Source organism: Agelaius phoeniceus, chromosome 9 (genome assembly GCF_051311805.1).
Source record: "Agelaius phoeniceus isolate bAgePho1 chromosome 9, bAgePho1.hap1, whole genome shotgun sequence".
NCBI classification, from domain to species: domain Eukaryota; kingdom Metazoa; phylum Chordata; class Aves; order Passeriformes; family Icteridae; genus Agelaius; species Agelaius phoeniceus.
Genome location: NC_135273.1, coordinates 18,207,366 through 18,223,781, shown reverse-complemented (window position 1 = coordinate 18,223,781; position 16,416 = coordinate 18,207,366). Strand labels below are relative to the sequence as shown.

Sequence of the window (16,416 nt, the reverse complement as noted above, 5' to 3'; positions counted from 1 at the left end):
AGATTTCAGGATCACAGCATGTGTCAGTAATCAAACAATATAGAGACCAGGGGGCTGGTTTAACTTTAGCAGTTTTGTGCTGGGATTATTAAAAAGCGTGGTGATGTGTTTCATGAATGAGAATATCAAAGCTCCTTGTTTTATGTGAAGGAAGCAATGGCACATGTGAGAACACTCCAACCAAAAACTGCATTTTAAATTGAAACATTTCCAATATAAAGGCAGTTTAATCTGTTTGTGTCTGCTGTGCGGTCCCTTCCTGACTCCAGAAAATAAATATGCTAAGTCTGTCATTTTGAACTTAGAAGCAGAAGGGGAAGATGATGTTGTTGTCTTCTGGAAAATCCAAAATGAAACCCATGCTTATTTCAAGAAAATTAAATGAGAATTTGAGTATGCAGGTATGTGTACATCTGTTCGTTTAGCTGAGGGTAGCTTCTATTCCTTTGAAGAAATGACATTCAAGAGCTGTTCTGTGTGGACTGATCACTGGGGAGAGCCAAAGATTTCCATCATGTTAATGGGGTTCTGCCAGCAAGGTACAAGGGACTTTTATTTGAATTTACTCATTTTCCAGGATGGACCATTTTATTGAGGAGGCTAAGAGCCTGAAGGAACAACAGCAAAATAATTCCAGTGCCTATCTCAGTGGTTTTAACAAAAGCTTTCTTGCTCTGGGGGGAATGGTTTAGAGCAGCTTTACAATTATCTTTTATTACTTATGCCAGCCATGATGCAGAATATTGGATCTTTAAGATGTAAGCACCTCAGACTTCCTGCTGTTTTTTGATGATACTTGGTAAAAAGGACATACAAAACTGAAGAAAATTCTAGCAAATTTGAATACTGCAAGCTAGATCAACTCAGATATTAGTCTTCAAAGGAACTTCACACTGTAAAACTAAGAATCCCCAGATATGAACACCCTCATGGGTGTTTACCTGTTCAGATCTCATAATCAGTATTGCAAAGAATATAGCTAGAGTAATTTTCTGTTGTGAGGCCAAATCAGCTTTTGTTCCAGGCCCTTAAATAGAAAGTCCCCTAATGCTAAGTTAGAAAACCCAAAAAAATACAGTAGAAGATAGTGGGAATAAAATGAATTGGAAGCTATGTCTGACAAAGGTGTCTTCCTGACATCAAACAGCTGTTCTCTCTCACAGAGGGCAGGAGCATGTAGACATCAGTGTCAAGTGGCATGAAACAGAACACATTTTTTTCTTTAAAACAGAGGTGGCAAAAGCATCATGCAGAACTTGCTGAGCACAGGCAAAGCTGACTTTTTCCTATGGAACAGATATGTCAGCTTACTGAGGTTTTTTTGAAAAGACCTGTACAAACACTTACACCAAATGGAGTGTGTTATTGCTAGGGAGCTAGTCTGGATGATTAGCATCCCTTTTCCATCTCTAGCAGTGAGCAACAGCTATTTTGTAAAGCTGCACCCACAAAACTGTTTCTTCTTTTGGTCCTTACTGTCGTGCTTCCACACTACCTCTTGTGCTAGCAAATGCTTGGGAACATCTCGCAGTTCTTGTGTCAGCTGAATGTGTATATGATTCTTTCTGCTTGAGGCTGTCAGTTTTCTGTGAGCAGGCTATAATTTACAGTAGACATGCTCTTCAGTTCCTAGCCTATAACCTCGGGGAGCCAGCTATTCTAATTAAGAAATGTGATCAATACAAAAGAGAAGGTTTTGGAATGGTTTATAGTTAAGATTTAAGAATAATGGATCACATTAAAGAGAAGAAATGAGGCATACTGTGGATTTATACAATACATAAGATGCACAGGAGTGAAGTTATGTCTGCAGTACATTACAGTCAGCTGAACTATGGTGCAGGTCAGAGCTCAACAGCCTCACCTGTCCACAGCACTTTGATGTGGAGTGTCTTTAGCTCTGTGGGTTTACCAGTGTTCCCATGGGAGCCCAGACTGTGTGCAAATACTGATCTTTGTGAAAGACAGTTTTAAGAGTCCCTTAGGAGTAATGCTGAGACATTGTCTGCTCTTGTTGTCTGAACAATAAGAATTGGTCTAGAATAGGTTTACCATGCCTGCTTCCCAGTGCATGTGGGAGTTTGCACAGTGAGATAGTATAAACTCAAATTCTCTCTGAAGGGTCCTCTTTAAGTCAGGAAGAATAGTATGTCTTTATGATCCATTTTTTTTCTGTCTAGAAACATTTCATACAGAATGTTCCTTATGCAATGTGAGCAAAGCTGAACTTCTTGAGGAGAAGTACAGTGTTGCCTGCTCCAAATACCCTGCCAGTCTGATCTCTATGCTACTTAGACCAATGAAGTCAGCTTTGATCCTGTAGATGGGCAGTTTTCTCGTCACATTTTAAATCTGCTTCTAATTCCTGGGTCTAAACAAAAAAACTTTCATTTTGGTGGGAGTTTCTCTCACATACTGCTCACTAACCAGATATAAGGGGGTGTTTGGTCACTTGTATATCTTTGATAGCAGTTAAGTGTCAGCAGTAATCTGTTACCATTAAAATATATCATTCCTCCTTTTTTACTTGAGTTCATGAATATCAGCTCGAGATCATATTCCCAAGGCTTATTAGGCAATAAATGAATAGAAACCTTGTCAAATGCATCTAAGAGTGCAGGGTTAATTTTTAACCTGCTGTAGAAAAAAGCAGTATAAAATCAGTTTGGCCCAAACCTGCTTAAGTGGGTAATTAAGGCCACAATTAACCAAAATGGGTTCTGAAACCATTGCAGCTGTAGATCATTGCACTTCTCTTCCAGCACAATGCAAGAAGACAGGCCCCAGCTAAAGCTTTCATCTGGCTATCAATCATCATTACACTGTAAACTGCCAGGGTGAGAGAGGGCAAAGCTTTGAATTCAGAGCTGATGGAAGTTCTATGAACTGGGGGCTTTCTTAAGTTAAAGGCTAATTAACCATAAAAAAGTCAAAGGTCTGCAAGTCTAACACACTAAATGATGTGCCTGCCTCCTTAGGTTCTATTGTATCAGCAAATGTTAATTCTGTTAAGTGTGAACACATCTAAGGCAATCATTGCCTACTCCCACTCCTCCTTCTGCCTCGTTAATTGTATATCTTGGGATTTTCAGCATCTATGGGAAGTTAGGTGGAGCTTGGGAAACGTGCTTCTGCTGGAGAAGGTTCTGAGCAATGCAGGCTACATCTGGAGGATGAATTCCTGACATTCTTCTTTATGAATCAGCTTGGCCAAGTTAATCACATTAACTTCAGAGAGTATATTTAGTTATCGTAGTCCAGAATAAACAAGCTCATAGTCTAAACAAGTGTGTTTGAGTTTTCATAGACTGTGTGAGGCAGCTGTAAAACCACATGAATCTATATAATATATCTCTGGATAGCAGTGTAAAATGATAACAGAGAGATACAGATAAAAACTGAAATTTAAAGGTAGCAATGGAATCATATGGAACAGTGAAAATAGCAGTGGTTAGTTAGATAGATCTATGTTTTGAAAGTTTGAATGTTTTCTAAACTTTGGGTTTTTTTCTTCGACTAAATCTTTTAGTCAGAGAGGGATAAAATGGTTATGACACAATACCTGCTTTTGGGGCCTCATTCAAATTGAACTCAGAATTTCTTCATGAATGCTCAGGAAATGTTTAATCAGATGAAATATGCTATCTAACAATATATTAAAACTCAGAAGACGCATATTTGCTATTGTTATAATTATGTTGCCCGAGTACCCACACACCCCCACCCCTTCATTCTAGCACTTCACTTACATTGCAACAGTTCATGGAGCCACTCTGTAGACCAGAACTAAAATAGGGTTAAAAGTTTTCAATTTCATCCAACGCATTTCTGTGATGAAATGGGTAGTGCTGCAGGGAAAGAAAAAGAGCAGGTGCAGGGGAGGGCAGGAACTTCTTAGGTCAGCTTTGGCACCAGAGAAAGCGTTTATCTGAGAATATCCTGAGTCTCTCATTGATTTGTCATTAGCGTTTAGCAAGTTCGAGTTCCTGAGGTTGCAGTTCCATTTTACAAATCCTTTCACAGCTGAGTGTAAGGGGTTCCTGTTCCTGTCCCTGCCAAGCCTGCCTACATCCGTCAGCTGCTGATTCTTGCCACCTGCTAGACACCACAGCCCTTTGGTCATACCAGTGAAATCGTCTGTGTAACTGTGATCTAAAGCAATCTAAGAAATGGCTGGTTTAAAAGAGCACAAAATGGAAAATCTACAGTCCCTCCCCCTGAAAATGAGATAAAAGAATCTCATATCACTCCAGGTATATTTTCTTTGCTAGATTTTTCCCTTGTGAGAGTAAGAGGTAAAAATATTTCATGAGTGTTACATAACAGGATCTTAACAATATGCAAGCACAAGGTCCCTCACTGGCTTCTGCTTTGATCACTTTAGGGTATTTCAGCCTGTAAAACCTGGTTTGTAATTCGTACAGTGAATTTAAGAGTATTCTAAACAGGTAGCTTTAGATGAGGGTGAGTATATTATAGGTGAAGCACATCATTTTGCCAAAAATGCTGACTTTTTAAATTGCAGATTATGGTGAGTACATGCATTATCATAAATTTCAGCAGTAGGCAATCTGACTACTACAGCAGAATTCAGACTACATTACTAATGAGACTGTAGCGATGAAGACATAATGATACAACAGGAATAGTTTTCAGGGAGAAATAATATCTTTCATTAGTTTCAGGGAGTTAAGAAAATGGATGAGTTCAGAATTCCATTTTCCTTATCAAACCTGTATATCAGCCATCATGCTATGTTATGACACAACAATCTCACAAAGTGTAAAGGATGTTAGCATTTGGTTTGAGGTTTTGATAGAAAGATCCTTCCTGTGCTAGGAAAGAATGTTGATGTGTTAGAGGCCAGAATTTTATGGACTTTGGGCTTCTACAGGTAATGTTTCTGGAGGAGACCTAAAATTATATCTTGACCATTTAGTGTCAATTAAAGATGCCTTAATACCATTTTCAGGAATTTTAGTGCTCTGATTTTTCTTCAGTTCCACAGTGGCTTATCACACTGTAGCTTTGGTCAAAATAATTATTTCTTTTTTTTCTATCTCCCAAAGTGAATATATTATCCACCTCTTTCTGATGGGATTGTTGATCTATTTGGTATGAATAGTGTTCTCATATATCATGCTTGGCTTTCTCCAAAGCTTTTGACTTAGTACTGATAGGATTTGGCTGCATTTCAGTGCAGGCCTTTCTGTAATGGCCCCTCACCTGGTCCAATCCAGTCCTAATCTTATGATGATCAAAAGAGAGCACCCAGTAGAGTGCTTGGAAGTCCCTCCCCAGTCATCTATCTTTCCTTCCATAAGACACAGAAGGAGACCAGGTCTGAATGGTCCTTTTGGACCAGTCAGTAGTGTTTGAATTAAAGGCTGTATTAAAAGTTGTATCACCAATAAATCTCATTTCTTTGTTAAGTCATGCTGGGAGACGCCTTCGGGGACTGTTTTTTGCTCCAATATGATTTCATATTTTCTTCAGCAAACAAAATAATAAAATAAAGTTTTGAATTATATTTTTTTAAATAAAGATTAATGAAATGGTAAATTATGAAGAAAGCAAGATTCTTCCATAGAGTGACTGTAATCATCTGAGCATGTTGTCTTCCAACAAACAGAGTTTTAAGACTGCTGACTATGAAGGTAAGGTATTCCCACATGCTGTGAGACTCTGTCTTGGAAATTCAGAGGAGTGAGATGTTGTTGTAAATAACCATCCCAGCAAGAGTTCTTATTGCCTCTATTTCCAAGGAGAATATGTAAGAAAGACATTATTGTGAGACAAGCTTAGATGTGAGGTTTGAGAGTTGCAATATTCAGACACGTAAGGAAAAATGCCATTTCCTCTGCCTGTTTTTAGATGCCCTAAGTAATATGAAATATCAGATGATCTAATAGCTTCTTGAGGACTCATGTCCAGTGAAACTTGTGATACAGCTGCTGCTTCCCCTTCACCATTTATAGATGCAAGACTTGATAACTGCACTCTAGCATGATGGCACTGTGACCTAACCAGCTTCAGAATAGCCACACTGGTGTCAGCCTGAATAATGGAGTTGTAGTTGCAGTTTGTACAGAATTTTTGGGATACCTCAGGATAAAAGGCGCTATACAAATGTAGGTCACTTTTATTAAATGCCTTGCAAATCGTTTATAATGCCTTTAAGTATCAGAACAGCCATACCACATCAATAATCCCTGCACATGTGTTTACTTTATTTTAGAGTTTGCCACAGTTCACTATAAATGGCTTAGATATATTCAGTAATTCAGTTATAATGAAATGTGCAAGCCTTCAATAAACATATGTGTTACAACTGGCCTCTGATGTAAATGCTTTGCCAATTACATGTACATTAGTGATGACTGTAGCAGGCTTGTAAATACTCTTTGGAATTCTTTGGCCTCTTTTCTCCCATCCCTTACATAAGCTTTATAGTGGTGTGTAATTCTAGATTTGCAGATTTTAAGGCCAGGAGGGACCATTAAGTCATCTGGCCTTTTGGTGTAACAGGCCAGAGAACCTCATCTGATTGCTTGAGCAATGAGTCCAAGAACCTTTCTGTTTGACTAAAGCATATCTTTCACATTGCATGTCTGCATGAAGACCTTGAGACCTTAAAAATTAATTAGTGGCCCCCAGAGCTTTACTCCAATTTTTAAACATCCTTACAGTGTGTGTTGGCTTCTTCCCCTCCTGTATCCTACATTACATCTTTGAACAGAGCTGAAGATCCAGTGAGGAGAGCATCACCTTAGTTTTGGGCCTCAGCTGAGATGGTTTCAGACTCTAACCTACATGAAGTTGTGGGGGAAAAATAAGCTTGAATTAATTCTGGCTAACTCTTTTTTTCAACAGACCTCCAAATCTTCTTTCCATTTTCTTTCCCATAATGGATAAATTCCTTTCAGAGAAGCTGTGTGAGAGCCATATGCCATTTAAAATTCATTTTCAGCCTTTGAGTACATTACTGGAAGAACTCCTCTCAAAATTTTAAGGCTTATACGTCCAGAAGAGATGCCAGGTTTTCAAGGGCAAGGCACCTCTTTAAGTATATAGATGAGATCAATACAGATTTGAAGAATCTGAGTGTGCATAAAGGCTGGTAAACAGTAGCTGAAGAGCTTGAAAAATCTTCTCACTTTTTGTGGATGTATCTTTTGGAAAATACAGCTTTATTCTGATTTATGTGGTGCTTGGCAATTCTTTGTACCCACTAGATACTAGACTCACTAGAAAGTTGTAAATGTCCCCCTTTCCACCCACCATGGTACAAGTTTCTCACAGTCATGATATTCATATCTTTGGACACCTCCCCTGATTGCTGGCACAAGTCTTTTTACTCTTCTTGGGTCTATTCACCACTGTCAGAAAGCCTATGGTTTTCCACCAGTATGGTTTTATCATCTGCCAAATTCACAGATGATCTCATTATATGGGGTGGAGGAGGAAGAAGAAGGGGAGTCTGGATCTAAATGTGGTTTCATGTTTTAGGAAATCTTATTTTACTCAGATTGATTTTGCAGTCTGAGGAGAAGTAAAAATACAGCCTGTATGTGAGAGGCAAGCAGAGGAACAAGTGACAGGTAGAAGGCATTCAGCTGGTAGATGGTTCCTTGGAGTTTTGTGCCAGAGCCAGGCACAGTCATGGGGAAATGCAGTCTGATAATTTAAACAGAAACTGATCATGACTGAGAACCCATAATAATTATTATGTTAATGAAAGTAAAAAGGCAGGAGAGCTCTCTATTCTCTTGACAGATGGGGATATGCTGATCAGATGTATATCTACAGGAAAACATTGAAATCTCTTCAGAATAAAAATGCAAAATTGAGACTGTGCACTTTTGATTGCTCTATTAGCACAAAATAAAAATGCACCTAAACTTTAGTGCTTTATTATTACACTTAGGAACATTTACTCACTGAAGGTAAAGTGCTTTGAGAAGGAAAACATACTTCCTCACAGGGGTTGCTTCCCATATTTGGAGTATGACTGTTTAAATTGTAGCTCAGCAGAAATATTTTGATTCTGTGGGGCACCAGCAGCTCAGCAACAGTGCTGCCTTTCACATCTTAAGTGTAACAGATCATTTAGACCCTGGGTTGGCTAGGCTCACATAAACCAGGTTTACAAAGAGTTATAAAAGCTTGGCTTTCCTCCTTCCTTCTCCCCCACATTCCAGTTTTTCCCCTTATAATTTTACCACAAGGCAATGCAGTCAAGCTTTTCTTGGATCATATGAATGTAGATCAATAAATATCAGTTGCAGAATGGGAATCTACGCACAGGCATGTGCTAGAAGGATGAAATAGTTATGTTAGTTTAAAGGCACTTCAAAGTTTGTTTTGGTTTATATTTTCAGGGCACAATGCCTATGTTATATAGGTACCAAGCTGAAATTGGAGAGGAAGAGGAAAGTTCTTTCTGAAAAAGTAGCAATGCTGGAATGTGCTGTGGAGACTCAGATTGTTTTTCAGCTCTAGAGGCATGTATGGTAAGCAAAATGATGTTATCTCTGGATAAGGGTACTACACATATGGAATAACCTGCATTTCAGCTGTGATCACACAGTTACTGTCTAGAGATAGTTGCAAAGCATCTTATGGGAACAAGATGTTTGGTTCAACAACAGACTGTCAAAATCATTAAGGCAATTTTTTCTCCACCATTGCTTAGACTATGAGTCAGCCTCCGTCAGAAACCTTGTCCTCTCCTCCACTAATATCCCTCTTGCAAGAGATAAATGACTTTGTTAGCTCTGAAGTGGGAATCAGAGTGATACTCAACCATTTGCAGAATGATACTAAAACATTAAAGATTAAAAGGTTAAATACAAGTTATTTAGCAGAAGTTGTATGGGACCAAATGGTTCCAACATTTATGCCAGCCTTGAGTAATTTTCATTGTCCTACCTTATCTCAAACACAGGAACTAGATCAGTGAATTTTATATCAAGACTGTGCTCCACGTAGTGTCTGGAGCAATTCAGCTAAAGTAATGATCCTGTCACTTAACTGACCATCACTGTATTCCAGGATAGAATTCCTAAAGAGTAACACTTTCTCAACAATGGATTTGGATCTTTGCATGGAAATTCCTGTGAAAGGTCAGCATAGTTACTTGTCTTTTTGGCTGTATAATGATGGAGGAATTGCTGCAATGAGACCAAAGGCAGAGCCTGCAGGACATTGCACCTTTGCAATTTCAGTTAACTCCCGTGAAGTCCAAAAGCTTGGACTGGCATTGTATAGAAGTATGCTGAATGATGATGGCAGCCTATGAAGCTTGGTAAATAGAGAAAATCAAGCATGTGACATGGGATGAGCTGTTGCCAAGGCAATTGTTCCCTGTGTGAAAAGGTGTTAATTTCATAATGGTTTGAGGTGCAAGATTTAGCAGATAGGAGTCATGACAATGAGATTTCCCTTAGCCACCTCCTTCAGCTTGTTGCATGAGTCTAAGCAATCACCTTCCTTCTTTGTGCTGCCATATCTTAATTTATAAGCTGAGAAGTATGAATTCCCAGGGTGTTGTTTTTAATTTTAAAGTTAGAAGCAATCATTGTATTTATCTTGCCCAAATTCCTACATAAAGCAACCATAGAATTCCAGCTACAAATTATCACTCTCTTACAAAATACTGTGCAATCCCTGGCCAGCTGCAGCTGTATTCATGATGAAGTGAGCAGACTGCACACTGATACAGCTTCTTTTCATTCACATGGCAAGGAGCAACACGCCATGTATGCTTGGACAGAAAGGGAGGAGTAGTTTCTTTTAGATTTCCTGATATATCTCTCCCACAAAGTATGACACACAAAAGTAATTATATAACTTTTCATACAGAAAGCAAGATGTCTTTTATCAGGAATAAACTTTTCATGAAAGGGCTCTTTTCATTAATTAACAAGCTTAGTCATAAATTGTCATCAGAAAGTATTTTCTCCCTTCTTTATTAGCTTCACTGTAAGTAAAAGTCCTTTTGCTTGAACTTAAATAATAGAGTCATGGAAGATCTATATTTATATGCAGACATTAATGGCTTTCTGTGTGCACAATCATATATATCTGTAGCAGAGTACCAGATCAAGTCAATCAGAGATAGTGTCTCTTGATCTGTCACACACACACACACACACACACACATTTTCAAAATCTGAGAATTTTGCACTGCACTGTAAAAGTCAGTAAGACAGACCTCATCCTGATCAAGGCCAAATTGGCTCTTTAGAACCCAGCCCTGATGATTTGCATGATTTGCATGAGATACCAGAATGTGTGTGTGTAAATTAACGCTTAGAGTTAACTCTGTGCAACCAGAGTAGGTGGTTTCAATAAAGTTGCTGATTCTGTCACAGTAATAGTGACCCTTGGTATATTAATATCAAGTTCCCCACATTCTATGACACAGTACCTTGATGAAGCAGAATGGAGAAATCTCTTTCAGCTCCATAGGCATAAGGCAATCTGTTATTAATAGACAAGTCAACATCTAGATGTTGCTAAATCTCATGTTTGGGTACCTTGCTTTTTGATTAAGTCCAAAAGATGCCTTTGATTTGAAAAGCTTCCAACTGTACATAATTTAGAAAACAATTTAAGCATTTTTTTGTTCTGATATGTGAAAACATGACAGTTTGAATAAAAGATTTCAGAAGAAAGGGGTGCTTAAATTAATTTGAAAATCATATTATCCAACTCCTTTTTTTCCTCTCTATGTTCTGCTTATGCAACAGAGCAGGAAGACAGACCATATTAGTCTTTTCAAATCATGTGGGAAGTACTCATCATGTATAGGCCCAGTGCAACCCCTCCTGAACCTCCTGAACTTCTGTGGACCCCACGTAAAGAATGTAGCAGCAGTGAGGAGACTCAGTCCCAGCACAGAGGAGTCTGAACAACAGAAATTTGCTGGAGACTAGCAAATTCCTGTCCTAGCAGCTAGTAGGCTGGTTTGTCTTGAGTTTGGTCCAAACACAGGATGGTAGGTTGCAGCTACAGCTAGTTAGAAGCATCAAATTTGCTTATAAATCAAGGACCTCAAAGAATTTCCCAAATGTTAGTCAGTCAAGCATTGTACCATGTGCCATATTTACCTGTAATGTAAGTAAATATCAATGGATCTATTTTAAAAATGGGCAGATTTGAATTCTCTGAAACTACTTTGGAAACCTGGGATCAAGCACTATCAGAGCTGAGGAGAGACCTTGGGATTAGCGACAATATGCTGCAGGTATTGGCTATTTTACATCTTTGCCAGAATCCAGTAGCAGCAATATGAGAGGCACTATGTCAACCTCTGAGGCAGCCTCTGAGTAACTCCTTTGTTTTTCTCTAGCTGCATCTGTGAAAAGCATATGCTTGTTCTCTCCATCAGATAAAAGTAACAGAATGGGATTTGAGTATTCTACCCCTCATCTCTGTCAGGCAATATAGTCCTTGGTAAAGGACATGGAAAAAAATAAAAAGGACACCATGAACAAGAAAAGCATGCTCAAGTCTGACAGCATAAGTCCCAGAATACAAGGGAATTTGTGCAAAGCATGGTCTGTTTATACAAGTTAGCAACTGGAAGAGCTGCCATAGAGAGATTTGCAAGGAGCAGTTCTGACTCTGAGTGAAACAGATGTAGTTGCTTTGCCTTGCTCACATCTGACTTAAGATACAGTGGGAAGGATAATCTGTGTGAATTCTGTACTGAGATCAATGTAAGTAACCAGGGCAAAGATAATTTAAGAGAGCACAGACAGGTGAAAGGTTGAAAGCTCAGATTTTGCCCTTTGTATTCCGGTACTGTTGTTACTGACAGAGCAGTAGCTGCTGCATAAAAGCTCAGATGGCAGTGGCACAGATGGAGTGTCCTTCATGTTTTCAGAAGACAATCTTTAGAAATGTCATTACCCTATATCAGACTTCCCTGGCATTTTGTTGCAAGAAATATGTCTATTTATAAAAGCACACACCTGTAGTCCCTGAATACATTTTGCTTCATAAAGTCCTCATTAATTATAAATTGACCTAGTTCCATTGACCAATTTATAGCATGTTAGGCTATATTATTTAAATTAAGATCTTTAAATTAAGATAATTTAAATTAAGATAGAAATTAGGATTGATCCAAAGAAAAACTTGATCCACCTGATCAAAAAATGCCATTTCCAACAGTTTAGTGAATCACAGGTTTGGGAATTGATGTGGACATCATTAAGCAAAATTCCTGGCTTGTTAATATGAATTTAAAGTTGCTGGTTTATATTTAGTGAAATATGGTAATTTGGCAAGTGCATTTAAGTCAGGAAACATAATCTAAACAGAGGTTTGGGTATTATTTACTCAGAATTTTCAATGAATATTCTTTCAGGAGTGTGCATTTCAGAGGTAAATATATGATCACCAATTTCGGAAACAAGGATATAGCCACATTTTTGTGTTTTAAATCACTGAGTAGCACTTTCTGAGTCAATTCTGCTGCATGTACTGTCATGAATTAAAAAACCTTAAGAATGTTGAGTATGAAAACTGGATATGGGTAAGCTGGGTCCCAGAAACAGAGAAATAGCTTAATTTGAATGACATGTCAGTTCACTGGCTGGCATCAGAACAGTTCAGTGATGAAACTTTTGGAATACTGTGGCTTTCTCTTTTCATCTTTTAATATGTCTGTATTTGTATGCCACTGTCATGCTATGTTACAGTAGCACTGTAGGAGTCACAGTTAAAACTCAGCCCCTAGTGATAAAAGAGTATTTTAGAAAAAGAAAATCATAAAAGCAGTCTATGCTCTGCAGAGTTTACTGTCTATAACGCCAGTTGTACAGCCTGTGGTAACCTCCAACACTCCACTGACAGCACTGGGAAAATTAAAAATGTGTTAGTTCTCATTGCAGTCCATCTTACCTAACCTCTTATGTAAGTAAAATAGAGAGGCCATGTATTTTGCTGAGTAGAGACAGCAGGCTGAATTGGGACCCCAGAGATGGTTACATGGATCAGTTGTTCGGGATTGTACCAAGCTCTTTTCCTGCCCCATCATGATCAAGTAACTTTCTTGTGGCAACCACAGTAATTCCCTGCAGGGGGGAGGGATATTAAGAAAGTATGTTTTGAGTCTCTTAATGTAATTTAGCAGCAGGAAACTAGGAAGGAGTGCCAGAACCATGTGAATAGCCAGTTCTTTGTGCAGCCCTTGCAAATGCTCCACCTAGGCCACAGCAGGGCAATTGCTGCTTTGTAAGAATTTATTACCAAGAGGTGTTTGTCTACAAGTACGTTCCACACCTGATTTAAGGCTTTTCATTTACATGTGACTTATGTAATAGTAAATTTACAGTTTAAATGTGGTTAATGAAAATTAGTATTTTATTCACTGGAAACAATTTCATGCCAAAAATGTTTCTGCCCCCAAGGCCAAGTAAATCTGTTAGGTGACAGTGTTGTCAACACCTCTTAGCACTGAATGTAGGACATAGCACTTTTTTGCACTTGAGTACTGTGGAAGAGTCCTTGTTATAGTTCTGTGGTAATCCAGCTATGAAAACATTTCACTGTAATAAATATTCACTTAGGCCAAGACTAAAAGGATTAAAAATAACTACTTAAGCATAGTGAAGAGATGGTATCTGTATTCTAGAACTTATGTTAAGGGAATGATCTAGACTGATGATACCCAAAGGCACAAAGAGCAAAAATTACCTGTATCAGGTCATTCCTCTATGCAGCAGCTGTTTTATTCCATAGTAAGTCAGCCATTTAATCATGCTGTTTCTTCCCTCTATCCTATTGGTTACATGAATATATTAACAATATTTAGTTACAGAAAATTAATGAAGTAGTTTAGGTTGCAAACAACAAATGATGCATGGTTAAGAAAAAACCCTACCACCAAAACAATAACAAACCTCCCCAGTCCTTACTTGTGTACTTAAAAAATAGTTTAAAATATCAAGATAAATGTACCCATCAGTTTCAGACCAATAAAACACATCAGGGATGAATTTTGCCCCCTTTCATTCAATTTGTACTCAATTTGCTAAGCTCATTAATTTTCTCTTGTTTTACTCTCTGTTAACTGAGGAACAGCAGCCTCTTTGCAATAGGCATTAGAAGCAGGAAATCTCAGGGTATGTTTCTAATTGCCAGGGTTTCTTTCCCTCTTTCTGTTGTTCCTGTTCTTAAGGAAGCACAAGGGGGTTCATGAGGCGCCACTAGGGAAACAGAAGAGAGTATCAAGGTCAGGGTGAAAACCACACAAGAAGCAGGAAGAGATGCTTGCAGTTAGGTTCATGACCTTTGTATTTTTTTCTCATTGTCCAGGAGAGGGAGGAAGGGGGTTAGAGAAGGAGAGATAGGAAGTTAACACTAGGGCAGATGTATGCATAACCCCTTTAGAAAACATCAGAGAGTTAGGAAGTTCATGCTGAAGCTGCTAAAAGTTGTAGGGTTCTTACTGCTAAACATCTGGGAAAAACAGATGCATGTCTGGACTTTGTTCCCAAACAGCTAAGGTAAGGTAGTTCCAACAGGTAGATGTCAAAGCCCAGGTTTCAGAAAGAGAACTGAAAAATGGAATATAATTGGAATATGTTTGGTTATTAAAAAAAAATACAAAAACCACTTAAAGCAAAACAATACACTTTATAGCTGGAAAACCAATGTTACCAAATATAGTAAGTTAAGATACTCTTAAAATCTGGCCTTAATGAGTCTTGAAATTCTCATTAAGATAGAATCATAGAATTATTTAGGTTGGAAAAGACCTTTAAGACAGCTCTCTTCGTGTTCTGACTTGGATGTAGTAATGTACATGTTCTGCTCCACAAATACACAAATGGAAAATTGTGACCATGTCAGAGTGCCAGTCAATTTTGTCTGTGCTTGCTGAGGTCTCAAACATTTCAGCTTAGGCACATTCCCAAAGAACATAGAATCCTTCTTTCCAGTGCCTTGGGGAACAGTTTTAGTGCATCACTGCAAACTGAGATGGTAAAAGCCTGATACAAAAATCAAGCACAGTCTTTGCCTTTTTCATTACATATGGAACTGCATAGCATTTTTTAATACGCTAAATAGGAGACTATAAAACCCAGTGACTCTGAGGCAGAGGGGGATGGATCACTGCAACCAAAAGATGCTTGTAGAATAAATATAAAACTTCTGATGGTTTTCTGTGAGGTTGGAAGGAATGTCTTTTTGAGTGGTGCACCAGAAAAGTTGCTACACTAGGTGTGTAGGTGATCTCCCCCTCCATATTAAAACTGCCCATCACAAGGTCACCCAAATTATAATTGAGCCACACTTCCAGTAATAGTAAAAAACACCAAGAAGCTATAAACCAGACTTCAGCCAAGTATAAAACTAACACTGTGAATTGCAGCAACTTAATTTTTCCTGCCACAGTCAGCAGGAGTGAGTAAAATGACAATCTTGCAAGATAATCTTATTGTGATGGTCTTATTGTGATTATCACTGCTGAGATATTTTGGAGTTACTTTCCTAAAGGTGAAAGTTCTTGTTAACCCACAGAACACTCAGTTTAGGAAATTGCCCGCATTTCCTCTGCAGAACCTTGCCAGCATCACTTAAACTGAAATAATGCTTCTAGAGTAATAAACCCTAATTTAGTTTCCATGACTGATTCACTGGCAGACATCTTGATGGAGAACTATCAGTTATGGTACCTAAAATGATGATGTTTTTTAGTTGTTAGGGAACTCAGCATCTGGTGCTGATTAAAGCTAGTTAATATATTATGATAAGGCCACCTGGGGACAGCCCCTGATCCTTGCTTGTGTTCACCCTTAGTCTGAACGGAACTCTATTCCACTGCTAGTCTTTTAAGTCACCATGTTGCTCAGTGTTGAGATTTACACTAAATGAAAGTTCATAGCATCATTCCTGGCACTGTAACAAATGAAATCCAATGGGAGAGAAGAGAGAACATGTATCTCTCTTCTCCTATACTCAGTACCACAAAGCTGATAGGTACTCCCACAGTACCTGGGAGGTGGCTGAGTTACCTTCAAAATGAATGATTGATTCTGCCACAAGAAGCTTTGCACTGCAGAGATGAAAGAAACTAGAAGTTCTGACTTTCAAAATGTACAGTTAGAAATGTGTGAGCACAGAATTCAGCAAAGAAGAAAGAGGGTGATGGTCAGCTGTTAGCTACTTAAAGCCAAGAAAGTCCTTGCTGCTCTGTTGGAATTCCACTGGAAAGACAGCACTGGAAGATAAGAAAAGTGCCAGCTGGAAAGTAAAAGGGACAAAAATTTCACTATGAAGGAGTCAGAGAGCAAGCGAGCTTGCCAGAGAGGATAAACCAGGGAGATGACAGGGAATGGTGACTAATGGAATAGCTAGAAATGGCAGTTGTGTGAATGACCCATATGTAGAGACCAG

The 16,416-nt window shown here is 38.5% G+C and overlaps 1 protein-coding gene across 1 annotated transcript in view; it reads left to right on the top strand.

Moving 5' to 3' along the window:
• The window catches only part of MAPK8 (mitogen-activated protein kinase 8), a 228,444-nt gene that overhangs the window by 54,193 nt on the left and 157,835 nt on the right, over positions 1-16,416 (top strand). Inside the window, exon 2 of the mRNA XM_077183106.1 lies at positions 8,382-8,513. The gene's annotated coding sequence lies outside the window, so the exon portion shown is untranslated. The remainder of the gene's footprint in view (positions 1-8,381; positions 8,514-16,416) is intronic.